Consider the following 14,110-nt stretch of genomic DNA (forward strand, 5'->3'; position numbering starts at 1 on the left):
CGGACGAGCCACGGATCTAGTATTGGATCGTATGCAATCTTTCGAAAAACGAGTAAATTCTAACAAATTTACAATAAATTAGAAAAGAAAAAAGAACATGCGTTAGGGATGCTAAAGGAGAGAAAATTGTTAGAAGAAAAATCAAAGGGTACTCATCGCGCGTTGTCTTGCCACGGATCCAGACCTGGATCGTGCGCGACCGATCGAAAATCACGTGAATTGTAACAAATCGGAATAAATGAAGAAACGTGCATTAGGAATATTAAAGGAAAGAACATTTGTCACAGGAAAACCGAAAGGATGTACCGTCGTGATGCGTTGACTTGCCACAGATCCAGCGCTGGATCGTTTTGCACCCGGTCGAATATCGTGTTCAGATCCGGTTAAACCCGAGTCGAACGTCGGCCGTCGATGCGCTGTCGCGTAAACACGGATATCGATATCCGGTGAAAACGGTTCCCGATGGAAACGGCGCGATGTTCGAGCGACCCGGTGGTCCGGAGTACCGTGCCAGTACTGGTACTGTGGAGTTTGTTATCGAGTAGCGGCGAGAGGAAAAGCGGGCAGGGTGGTGGCAGCTCTGCTTGGCTGACAAGTAGACAGAGATGGTATTACGCAGGCGCTAACTCGGCTCGCCTCGCGGCAACCTTCCATCCTCCCTCTACAACCCCCGACAACTCGAGTGTTCGGCCACCCTACATGGCCAACGATGCCACCTACACCGTCACCCATCCTTGGAACGCCTTATCTACTCCGAGATGTCCAGCGAACCACCGTGCAAGCGATTCGGGATTAATGACGGAGATAAATACTCTGAATATTCATTATTTAGGTATTCTGGTTTTCTGAATGGAGATAAGGTATTTCGTGAATGTGTGCATGAGAGTAATTGCAGAGCTTTTTGAAGAAAAAAGAAAAAGATTACCTGTTCGTATATATAGTTCGTACAATTGGAACAATAGAAAAGGATCATGTCTTCTACATGTAAAATTCAATTTTTATTTGAAACATTTTCTCGTAGAAACAGTTTACACGTAATTTTGCTTCGCGTTACGAAACTGTCTCTGTCTATTACACACAAACGCTTGGCATCGATTGAAACTTCATCAAACGTAGAAAAACACGATCAAAAATTTGTCTTGCGAACAGACCCTTAGAAAGATTTTCACTGATTAATATTCTATCCTGTTTCGGGAAGAAATATTTTTAGTAAGAGCAGAAAATTTGGAAAAGTTTCTTGTGAATGATACAGAGAATTTCTCAGCGGTAAATATCAGACGGAAGAAGTTGTAGGATCTTAAACTTCTTATAGGGTGGAACTGTAAAATAAAAAGGAGGAAGACAAGGAAATATCGCGAGGTATCACGGGCGATCTAAATTACCGCGCTTCTTTGTCCAATGAAACGATCGGAATGAAAGAGGCGGAAAGTAGAAGCAAGAAGAAAACGTTCGAGTTTGGATTCTCGAAGAATTACAAGCATCGAATCAACTTCGTCACCAGCAACTGTTTTCTTTGGAAACTCCGCCAGTCCTTCGAGGGATGTACGGTCTCTTGACTTTCCCACACCTTTTCCATCTTCCTCGCCGAAGCGTTCCAAGATTTGATCGACTCGACCTGTCAGAGACGCTGAATTGTCGTCGATAGCGTTGACGTGACTTTTCACCAAGTACGATTAACCCGACCCACTCCCTTAACGAGCAGTGGTTCGACCTATGACACATTGAAAGAGAAGAATTTTCTTGCGGACATTCTTGTGGAATTGGAACGATTAGAACGATTGTACTATGATTTATGATTATTACTGAGCTGTATAATTTTCTGCGCTGCTCTTCTCAGTTAAAGCGAGTTATCTATCATTTCGAAACTGTAACAGTTCTCATAATAAGTAGAAAGAAATAGATAAAAATAGTATAAAAAATTTTAAGTGCAAAAATAGCAGCAAAATCACGTTTACATCGTAAACCTGACTTAACCCTTCCGAGATGGATTTTTCTTTTAACAACGAACGAAATTATTTGTATAATAGTACAGGATATAATACGCACAAGTTTTAAAGTGTCTAAAGTTAATCCAGACAGAGTTTCATTTATAACGAGATTGTATAGCTGAAGGAATCTTTGCTCGCAGAAAAATTATAACAATCTGCTCGTTGATACGTTTGTAGCTCGTGTTTTTACTACTATCTTCTCCCGGAAAATCTTTCGATCCTCTCTTAAGAAGCGTAATGTTCACGAAATACGAGAAATACAGCACGACATACTAATAAAAATGCGATTGCACAAATATAAATCATCATTCAAGCGTCGTAAACGTTCGAAATGTGAAATTCACTGATTGTCTTAAAGATTATCTCGGCACGTGTTGTGCCATTAATCTCGCGAGGGTCGAACCTAACTATTCCTAACGCCTTAAGAACGATAAAAACCTATAACTGCCATCTTTCCGCGGGCTGTTCGAGTTTTTGACGCGAATAAATTTCGCCGATTAGCATCGAACGACGTTAAAACGTTCACGTTCGCACAGCCGGATTTCCAGCGGAGAGAGACCCGGCAGAATAACGTCTCGGTTAACCGAGATTCGATTATCCAAATTTTCCATTATCGGATCTCGATTATGACACGGCCGTCAGCGAAGCTTTTGCTAAGCGGACGCGTTGTAAAATTTTCTGCGTATTAACGAGATAAAACGCGGCGTGCGTAACGCGAGAGATCGGAAGGCCATCGCTTTACAGTCGATTCGTTATGCGGTTTATCGTGGCTCGCCGTACGGACGCGTTGTTTTTCTCCCTCGTTATGAACAAACAACGCACGATCCTGTTTTTTTTTTTTCGCTCAGAAAAAGATGTACATTACGTCTGGATCGTTCATTGACGAGCGCATCGACACCCTCAGTCTATTTTCAATGCTCCCCTGCTGGATGTATCGATAGTAGGGAGCTTTGTTACATCGGGGTCGACGAAGCTTCAGGTGCCCTTTAATCACCCAGTAGCGAACCTGATCAACGTGTGAGAACGCACGCGTGTAATCGATCGAAAACACCATGCTTCAGGAATTTCTTGAAAAACTACGATTCTCTGGAGACCTTGCACATGAGACCAAAACACATTGAACACATCTTGAGAAAAAGCAGTTTGTAGGGTACACTGTTTTAGAAGTTTCAGAGACCTAACGTGCTTCTTGTATTCAACATTGGATGGCCTTCGAAAGGAAATATCTGCCCCGACGAAATATCCGCAAGCTGTGTGTTCCAAAACGATCGACCGTAGAACCATACTCTACAGTTGATTCAATTTCGTCCAAAATGTACTATAGATCCTTGTTCGAGATTTTCGTATATATTTTATGAATATATTACGTGTTTTACACTAAAAACATTTTGACATTTCATTAATGTTATAACGAAACACAACTATTATTACATCGGTGAGGTGGTAATAGAATATACAATATTCACGGAATCATTGTAACGTTTCTTCGCGGTGAATCATTTTAGTGAAGCAGTTGGGATAACAAAACGGTTCTTAATCGTTCGGTTTTTGATGGTGTTTGACTCAGAGCAGCTGCTAGAAATTTCGACGATTGTAATTGCGTCTCATTGAATGATACCAATAGCAGAGGTGCTTTAATAACTTCTAGTGGAATAAAGGACACGCTATTGGATTTCAATCTCGATCTAAAGATAACGTGTTTCATTGGAAGAAGTTATATTTCGAGGAATTACATCCTTCGTTCATCTCTTTCTCTCTCTTACTCATTTTGGTGTGTGTTGGAAAACTAGCGTTTAAAGTCCAAGACGAAGAATTCTTTTTGTCTGTGCGACAGGTTGAATAGACGGGTAAGCGATACCAACGAGAAGCGAGGCCAATATTGCACAAATATTGGCTAAATATCGGCTAAATATCGGCCCTCGATTTTCCAGTAATAACAAATAGCCGTACATTTCGATGTCGTAAATGCTCGTTGCCGAGAAACAGTCGAGTATGGGCTATAATAAAAAATCAACAAGCTGAAATTCGGCAGAACTGGCGGCTTGCTATTAAATATGTGTGTAATAACCGACTGATTATAAATACGAACGCTGAGAAAAGGAAGAGGCACGTACATCTGGAAACTAATCGATAGTCTGAGTATCACCTTTCCAAGTTATCGACTAAATTGGGCGATAAATGTTGTCAATCGGAACTGTTTCAAGTAGATTGTGACCGAACAGGGCGGGCATCGATGAATTCTAAGTGTTGGGGAGGAGTTAGAAGCTCGATATAGTAGCAGAGGAAGGTTGCTGCGATCTCGAGCGACTTGAAGTAGTATCCCATGAATCGGAGATGATTGGTGTAGGTTAGATCAAGTTGGTTGGAAATAACGGCAGATTTCTGCAAGTTTCAAGCGGGTCCGCGAGAATTGCAATAAATATCCATGAGATAGAAGGAGTTGTAACGAATTCGGAGGGAATAGTCGAGGATTTACACGAGCTCCACTGACGTGATGCATTTACCCTGTCGAACAGTCTCGAGAAATAAACAAATATCTATCAGGATCTTTGAGTAACGATGGTACCAATTACGGACGGTTTACGAACACATTGCGACTGAGAAGAACCGGAGTTACCAAAATTCGGGATAAAAATTTTCAACGCAATTGTTCTTGAATAGAAAAATTTCGAAATCGCGAATTCTACTTGTCTCGCTAATTGAACCATGCGATTGACGCGTCGTGTTTTTTGCAATGCAAGATATAAATTTCGTGCGCCACTTTTACAAGAAAATATGAAGATCTGCGGATAATCTGGAGGATTAACGCTAGGAATAACGTACTATAAAATTCAATAAATCTTTTACTTCATTAACTAACCAACGTTGTTTGTGTAAAAGTAATTTCAATTCCTTTCGTTCTTTACCTAGCTGCAATCGAGGATAAAAGCAGACCGTGAAAAATACTTTAACGTCTTTTCTGTAATTACGAAAATTTCAAAAATAAGTTTTACTCGACGTCAAACTTCGCAAGCTCCGTTCGCGCGGTCACGATGCGAATCTAAAAAGTTAACGATACTCCGAGGAGCCGTAGCGAATCGCTGGCGTACCAATTAAAGCACGCTAAACGCGACCATTTAATAAGATTACTCGGACCACTCGTTAATCCCGTGAAAGCTTAGCTACGAGGGACGTGGACAAAGAGGGGTGAAACAGGTAGTCGGTTCAACGGGCTGGAAGCGGGGCGGAGAGGGTGTAAACGGCAAGAGGCACGAATCCATCGACTCTTACCACCTCTTGGACGTTCTCCCCTATCGCGGTTCCATCGACAGCCAGTAGCGTTGGTCACACGATCCCCTTGGTCGACGTGAGAGCATCGTAACCGTCGAGGGAGCCACTTCGACTAGCGGACGCTGGGTTATATTTAATGTACGGGATGGTACACTTAACTGTACGGTACACGTAAATTCTGTGGTCGACACCACGCCAGAGAGTTGTTATTATTAAAATTCCGGCGTTAAGGGAATCGTCGATGGGATTTAGCTGGAAGATTCAAAACGTTGGAAATTCTTCAAATGAACTCGTTGCTTTCAATCGTCATTATAAATTCCCTAACACTTTCGTCCCTTTGAATTATCCATTCCGAGCTATCGTCATCTCAACAGAAGCAAATAGAAAATACATTCTCACGTGATAGATGATAAACGTTGTAACTCTTTGATGAAAGGCAAATATTATTCGATGGAAAATCGGTATAGCCATGGAATACTTTCTATAATCCAACTTGATGACTTATCGTCGAAGCTGTCTCACGTTCGTCATAGAAACCGATCGCGATGGAAAGCAAACACATCTGACGCTCGGAAACCTGTGCTTAACGCGAAATCGTTTTTATGAATTGTAGGTGGCGAATCGTGCAAACAATTTACGCTGTTTACGGGCGTCCTACGAGAACCGCGAGCGACGAAATCGATCGCAAAACGCTCGAGTAGCTCGAAGATGGAACAATGAAGACGATGGACAAAATAGGACGGAACCGTAAAGCTGGTTTAATCATCGAAATTGTAGTGTACGTTGGCGTGCCAATAAACGGACTCGATTCACGCTCGATGCATGTTTCTCGATTATATACATATTCATTGGCTTCAGGCGACCTGTTTGTCCCTGTATCCGGGGAAGATTCAGCCAGTAATTTCCGTGATCATAAAATCGGGGACAAGGCGAACAATCGGCTTTCCAGCTGACAAACTCCGACCCTTCTCGCGGTCGCGACCTCGCGCGCGATTCTCTTCCCCTTTCACGGTGTACGCTAACGCTTTATCGAACTGGTATCGTGCACAGTGTACGGTGAATGTACGTCGCTCGATTTTTACCACGCAGCTCGCGGAAGTGTCGAGGGAAATAAAATTTACCGTGGACTAAACGATCGACGACAATAGAACGACCGGTGTGTTTGAACGACTCGATTTTACACACCGTCCCAGATCGCTCGTAGAGAAGCACCGTCGAAATGTGTAATCTCCTCGTGATTTTTTGTTTCGTTCCTCGTGCTTTCGCGTCCATGGAATACACCCGTGATCTGTTCTCTTTTCCGCGATTTTTTTCCCGTTCTTTTCACTCCATTTTGTTTCGAGAGGGAAACAAACTGTCACGAGTGGGAAAATATCTCGTGACGTTATTTGCACATGAAATATTCTCAATGGTATAATAGACTGTCTTATTAATTTGTTATAGCAAGATTAATTTCTTTTGTAGTTGAATACGCGTCACGTACCTCGATCGCTATTTTCGTCAGCTCAGACTTTCACATTATTAATGTATTTGTTGTTATTTAATTTCATGAATATTATTATTATTTTTCTAGATTAGAGCACTGTATGCCCCCTTAGATACCATGCAATTTTTCTTTCAAACATTTTCTACTATTACGAATAACTTACGAGTTATTTTAAGTCGTCGTGTTGGGAGACTCACCCTGTATATTCTACTGGGATTTTTTTTATTATAAACGGTAAGTAAATACATAAATAAATAAAAATGAGAAAAAGAGGATGGAAAAATGTCTTGGCGAGCATCCGGCATCGAGTTTCAGCGAACAAATTACACGGCGCCAGGTATAAATAATCATAGCGCTGGGTGTCCATTTGCGTGCAACGTGAATGGTGCACCTGATCCAACCTTTCGTATCTCTGTCCCTTTCTCTCTGATTATAGCGCTCTCTGAATAGTGCAACCCGCCGCTACAAGAGGTTTCAACGTTTTATTCATTGTCCGGGGAATAAATCGATGGCATCGTCTGGAATAGCACGACATCGCCTTTTCGTTTCTTCTTATTTTATCCAAACTCCACATCGCGAACAAGAAAACTCGCGGATTCTATTGTCCATTGACAAATTCGCGATTCTTTCGCTAGCCGCTTTGATTCCAAGTACCGTTCTATGTGAATAACCAACGTGTCTATGGAACGAAGAAAACGAAACGGGGACTTACATATTAAATAATATCGGGTTGTTCGAAAAATTCGTAGCCCTTGCAAAATTAGAAGGTTTTTACAAATCCTTTTTCGATAACAGATATTTTAAAATCTTGCAAAAATTATTAGAAAGTGACGAGAATTCGATACGAGTATCAGAAAATTTTTCTTAGTCGTTTCGAAAGCCTAGAACAGTAGAAAAGGTTAGGCCTGTGTATAAAAACGAGTGAGTTTGTTGGTGGAAAGTGTGGAAATATGCTTGCAGAAGAAGGTTTAAGTTTAATAATCCTTTTGGTAAGAGTAAGTCTTGGGCGAGAAATTACGGCGACATCGCATGTCAGGCGCAATAAAGTTGCCATACGTGAAGCTTTTAGGGTGTAATTCATTTTTAAAGCGAGCAGAAGGAACATTTATCGTGTGTGGAAATCGTTTCGATAAAGTGCAAGAACCAGAGGTTGAAAAGTAAAGTACTACGATAAGATCTCGGCCGTTTTTTATTGTTGAAATTTTTCCAACCTGTGATTTCGTTACGAACCGTATCGTTTTCATATCTCGTTTTCTTCAAACAGGATTTCTCTTCCATTGGATTTGTCTTCTATTCCAGAACGATTTTCATAAATGTACGAAAGATTTCGCACTTGCAGTCGGTAGCTGGCAAAATGGCATGGCAGCAGGATAACTTTCAACCAAGCATCATGCATTTGCAAGCAGCGGAAATCCCTTCGATGGCGGCCAAGTTTCTTCCACGACGAAAGTTGCTGATGCTTTTTAAGTTGCGACGCGCACGCTGCGTATGTTGCCGGAACCGTTCTTCGATATACGGCCAAAATACCATGGCAAGAGAGGAAATGGCAATGCTACGCGTGCACGACTACGTATTCTGACGTTTGGTAATAGAAGCTTAAATTGAAAAACATTTCGAACAGCAGCGTTCAATTTATTTCGAATCGAAAGGAATATTACGTTCAACGAGGTGGTGAATCTTTATTAATTTCGAATCGAAACATCGAGCATCGTCATGGTCATTGGTGATCCAGGTTTTATTAAATTTTTTAGACCGATTAAAGTAAGATAAGCATGAATCGAAAGAGTTTCAACGATAACTTAGATGATATTGCCAGAGAAAAAGTGTGCGTATATGCACTTTAGAATTTGACAAAAATTACACGTTACGATGTAGTATACATATCTCGGACTATTGCGATTCCTGAGACAAAATATGTGAAATTCGGGCGGCGATTGGACCAGATCCAGCTTGGATTTTCGAAACCTCGAAACCACAATCATTGACAGTCATATAAAAATATTCTTTCTGGGTTATAGTTGCTTCCTATGTTATACATGCTTACTTTCTTGTTATATTTTCTTCGTATCGTATTATTGCGAAATATTGTACAAGTTGACACAAAGGTAACGCGAAATACAGAGTTATATAGCTACTGTTACCACCGTGGAATTCTTGCACAGTTCCAAGTAACTTTCCCAAGCGCCGAAACTTAAGATGGTATTACTTTCACGCCACTTTATATTTTTCTTTCGCAGAGACAAAATGAAAAATTGTTAACCCTGTAATGGTCAAGCCCTTAAATCGTTGCCTGAAAATCGTGTGACTTTCGTATTTTGTTATTTTCAGGGGAACAGACATCGAAATACGAAAATGTAAATGAAGCATGTACGGAACGTGAGAAAAGAAATTCGTCGGTACAATCGTATGTGCAAATACTTTCTGTAACCATTTTACTTCGATAAACGTGAAACAAAAATATTTCAATACCAATCAGGAACGTGGTTTAGTGGATTTTTAAAACAAATGTCGTAGCAATGGAATAACGTGAACCGCAGGGTCAAGCCACGATTTAAAAACGCTGGGATGCACGGAGGAATATTAATAGGAGTTACATTAGGTCGGGGCCAAGTTTAAAATCCGCCACAAAAACTATGTTAAAATCGAGCACACAGCTCGGCGAGGAAAACTATGGTTCGGAGCAATTACCACGGAGCCTTAGCGGCCTGTGGTAATGAGTTGGCGAATTGCTCGGAAGCGAACGCAATCGACGTTTCTTTCGCCGGTTGAATAAGCGCCGCTTAATTATCCTGACAAATCGCTGCGACGTGACCATCGCCAGAGAGTGGAACTACCAACGTCCACCGTCGTACGAAAACATTTAGTCCAAACTACCCTCCATTACGTAACTTCGGCTTCTGCTTGCATCACGAGTAACGTGTACGTGCTCGAACGAAAAAAAAGCATAAGTTTCTGAAGAAAGAATTGAAGGAAATTAAGTAAGAAAATGTGATCGCGTAAGAGATTCCCAAAATTTCACGCGCGATGTACGAGAAATCGTAAATACGAAAGTTAATATATTAAAGTACAAAGCAAATACCAAACATTTATAATTGACGACATAATTCTTTACGGGTACGTTAGAAGCGAAGATTGTGACTAGGAAATTATGTAAATTATCTAACAAATGTCATTTCTTTCAACCAAGACAGGAGCAGATGTTTAATGCACCTCAACTTTATTTGGAGCTTGAAAGCTGCAGTCAGTTAAAGTAACAAGTTCGCATTAATGAAGTGTTCCAAGTAACTGGAAGCCAAGTGACCTGATCGATGAGAGTAGAAATTTGAAAGAACATTTCAAGTCAAGTAAATGGTAGACTAAGAAAGAAAATCAACGAATTAAAGAAAAAACACGTGACTGCTTATAAACTAGGTGACCTACTAAATCAGTATTTATGAAGATTCACATCATCGGCGAAGCCAGCATTCGTCATAAATCACGAGCAAAGAGAAAAGAAATGTTAACAGAGGGGAAATCTGTTTCGTAATTCGCTTTAATCCTTGCAGCGTCATTATTCCATAAATTATACGCGTTCGTTAACACCTCTCTGTCGACGTGCTTGCAGTTGTCTCTCTTAAACTGTGGATGCGTTAACAAGCGGCGAGGGCTGATAAAGTAGCATCGTTCTCTCCGCGACATTACGGAACGATTACTCAGCGCGAATGCAGGAACGGGGCAAGGAGAGATCACGTCCCATCGTTGGAATTTCCCGGCAGACACTGGCGAAAGTATTCGAGTATTAATTTTCAAAGGGTGCGGTTCAATTTTTGCCAGCGCGGTCTTCGTGGCGCGTGAGACATTCGTCGAAATCATTTCGATAAAATGAGGGTAAGAGATGGAAAAATAAAGAGAAAAAAAAGAAAATGGAAATAAATGACCGTAAGAATGGGAGTGAGAATTGTGCAATTGCAGATCCGCAGAAAGGAATTATGGTAAGGTATGTGCTGTTTAAGTCACTCGAGTCTCAGCATCTTAAAACTCAATCTTCAATAGTTGCAAAGAATAACCGTACTTGTTGCATATTCTGAGACACTATTAGCCTGTGATATAATAATGGAAGAATAAGAAAATATCGTGTACTTTATATGCAGCAAGAGAAGATATAAAAAATGAGGGAATAACTCGAATAATTCTATGATAGAATAACTTGAGTCAGAGAAAATGAGCGAGAAAATAAGTTGCAGAAATAAAGTAATATATATGCAATACCCGTGCTACCAGATTGTCACAATTACTGAGAAAATTAACATTCGACGTCTTTCCTTCTGGCGAATAAAAGTTATATCCTCGTAGGAAACTATGATTAATGCGAGCTGTCGATAAGAGGTCAATATACGATATATTTCACTGTTTATCACATCACTGATAAGCGATCAGTTAACTTATTTTCAGATGTACACACGTATAAAAGTGATTCGAATTCGGTGAATCACAGGACAAATTACTTAGCTTGGCTTAAAATATCTTTCTAACTCGAATAACCGTTCAAAGTTTTCTCTTTCTCCTTTTTAGCGCGACACGAAAAGGCCATTGAAAAATTGGAAGAATTTATGCAAATTCCGGAGATGTCGCAGTGGCGAGGATGCAAATGGCCGATTCGTCGAGCGATAGCCTTTCGCACGGGGCTAAAGCTAATCTTTTTTTAAACGAAATTCCCTTGTCCCCATAGGAAAAATTCGATATCCCGGTGATTACTAAAGTGGCTATAATCGATTCTTCGCCAGTGCAAAACCGACGATAACTATCTATAACCCGGTACATTGTCAGGCTTCCGCGTGGAAAACAAAAAGGACAAATTTGAAAATTGTCAATCCTGTCAGACAGCTTATACACAATCCAGGTAACGTGACCATCCTGATTACCCAGAACCAAACAATAACCGAAATTAGATTTTTCGGGACCGAATTAAAATTTATGAAAGGAAGTCTGATTAAACTTTGTTCGACGTCCATTCCCAGAAGTCATTCAATTTTATCGAGAAAATTAAATGTGGCTAGCCACAGAAATTCCTGCAATTCCTATTAATGGCTTCCGTTATGAAGCGCAGATCATCGACACCAAACATCGAAAGATGCCTATTTTGAAATCTTTCGACTCTTTACGTTATAATTTACGTTTCAACCTCGTATTTTTAAAATCGGTCTCTTATAAAAAATAGAAAGTGTGACTTATCGTATCCTTTCCCGATATCCTTCTTCTCTCCCATTGTTTTTCTCTCTATCTTTTCTTGCTCTGGTCTCTTCCTTAACTTCATAGAGTTAACAAAGCGTTCTACTTTATTAACACGATTCTCCACCGACATGAATGTATAAAATATTTCAATAAAAAGATAAGGGGCAATGTACAGAGCGCGGGTGCGCGCGGAAAGTTGAGGCACATTTCAATTCGAGTAGCATAATAGTCGATATCCGCTCCCGTTTGCTCACCGAACGAAACTTTTTCCCATTTTCGTCGTATGAACGCGAGGGGTGGCCGCGTCGCGCACGAGAACTTTTTACTTTCGAAAAGTGCACATTCTCGCGACCCATGGATTTTCACGTCGCTCACAAACCGCTCATAACCATTCTTCTTCCTTTCTTTTCTTTTTTTTTTCTCCCTCCCCTCTTTTTTTGTATAGGTGCATATCTAACAAGACATCGAGTTTTTAATGATCGTTGGAAACCTTAGTGAAAATCTGATATCTGTCCGCGTAAATTCGAGAATCATCCGAGAGCGTTTTGGCAAATCTGCTTTCAAAATAAAACGCCGATAGCAACGATCGGTTGCAATATTTTTAATATCATCGAACGACACCGGATAAAGGGAGGAATCGAAGTAACCGAGGCAAAATATCGTTAGAATCGCAATATTCCACGGAGCTGGCAGAGTTAACCGGAGCACCCTCGAAAACTTTCTTAGGAAAATATCGCGGTAGAGACGAGAACGTTCATAAACGTTCGAACATTTTCGTCGGCTTATAGTAACACTGGGTATTTGAATTTTGTCAAAATATACAAATTACTGGCTAATTAAAACTAGAAACAGCGTTTCCTATCTTCTTATAATAAACTCCAGTACTACTATTTATAATGCACTAGTAGCAGTAGTAGAATTAGTAGACTATAAATTTAAATTGTCGATTAAAAACAATGAATTACACGATCGTATTAATACTTAAAAGATGGTAGGATTCGTTTCGGTTCAAAGATATTTCAGTTTTGAAATTTGTTTCAGTATACTCTTTACTTTCACTCATAGCTTAGGAATTGAGCATCGTGGAAACAAAGATCCCTCTGTATAAAGATATGATTCTACAATGTTTGAAAAGGAAGCTGCTCTGTATACCCTGTAAGCAACGTTTCTAGCTCAAAGAACATTGCTAACGATCGAACGATAAAATTGAAAAGCACTACGAATCGTTTGATAAGTTCTCACAGCATCCTGTACGCGTTTACCCTTCGTTTCCTCTTGTGTTCCGACCGCTCTCACGGATGATAAATAAAGTTCAGCGTCTTGAAAGGGATCGCAATCAGCTCGTTTTGCTGGAGATAACGAAATTATCGTGTTTTTTTCCGCATGGTGTGTAAGCCCGCAGGGGCCAAAGGAATCCTGGTATATCTACATAGTCAACACGTGCTACGAAATGTTAATAAATAGCACTTACGTATTTCAACCGCGATAATCGACTAACGAGCATATCGTATTAAGCCTGTGAATCTTCTGCCCAATGATATCACGCGGGTTTCACGTTTTTTAACAAGCTGCTGAGCTCGGCTATTTCAAAGCGCAGCTTTTCAAGCTTCGCCGACAGAGAAATATTTAATCGTATTTTACGACCAAATCCTCTCTAACGTTTGTTTCGCAGATTTAACCATTCGGTTAGATTTCAACGAAATCTACGAATTGTATTATCTATGGATATCGTTTGTCAATCGTTCGAGGAATCTGGTGCAGCGGTATCGATTTTTAAGAAATTCCTCCTTTCTTGAACGCGACGCTATCACGTATAAAATCCTGTGATTAAAAACGTTTGAAAAGATTTTCAATTTCGCTCGTCTTCTGACAGAGACTCCTTCTCTAAAACGAAACCGCTCGAGATATTACGCTGCCGGTTCTGAATTTTCCAATTTCTGTCCACAACTTGTTTACGCTCATCGCAATATCGATTCTCCGAGGTTCGTTATACCCTTATTAAACTGGAGCATGCGGTACACCATTGCGATACGCGAGCAACGTTTTCATTTTAGACAGCAATCGGTCGTGATGCACGGCATTAGATCAAAACGATTCGACTTTTGTCAGAAAAGAAGAAAAAACGACGTTGGAGGTTTCGATTGAAAATTAGACG

At 40.5% G+C, this 14,110-nt stretch overlaps 1 protein-coding gene across 4 annotated transcripts in view; it reads right to left on the reverse strand.

Annotated features, from left to right (window-relative positions):
* LOC132911267 (5-hydroxytryptamine receptor-like) overlaps positions 1 to 530 on the reverse strand; it is a 159,494-nt gene extending 158,964 nt beyond the window's left edge. For all 4 annotated transcript variants that reach the window (XM_060967803.1, XM_060967800.1, XM_060967799.1 and 1 more), the window contains exon 1: positions 307 to 530. The gene's annotated coding sequence lies outside the window, so the exon portion shown is untranslated. The remainder of the gene's footprint in view (positions 1 to 306) is intronic.
* Between the last annotated feature and the right edge of the window lie 13,580 nt (positions 531 to 14,110).

Source organism: Bombus pascuorum, chromosome 10 (genome assembly GCF_905332965.1).
Source record: "Bombus pascuorum chromosome 10, iyBomPasc1.1, whole genome shotgun sequence".
Lineage (NCBI taxonomy): Eukaryota > Metazoa > Arthropoda > Insecta > Hymenoptera > Apidae > Bombus > Bombus pascuorum.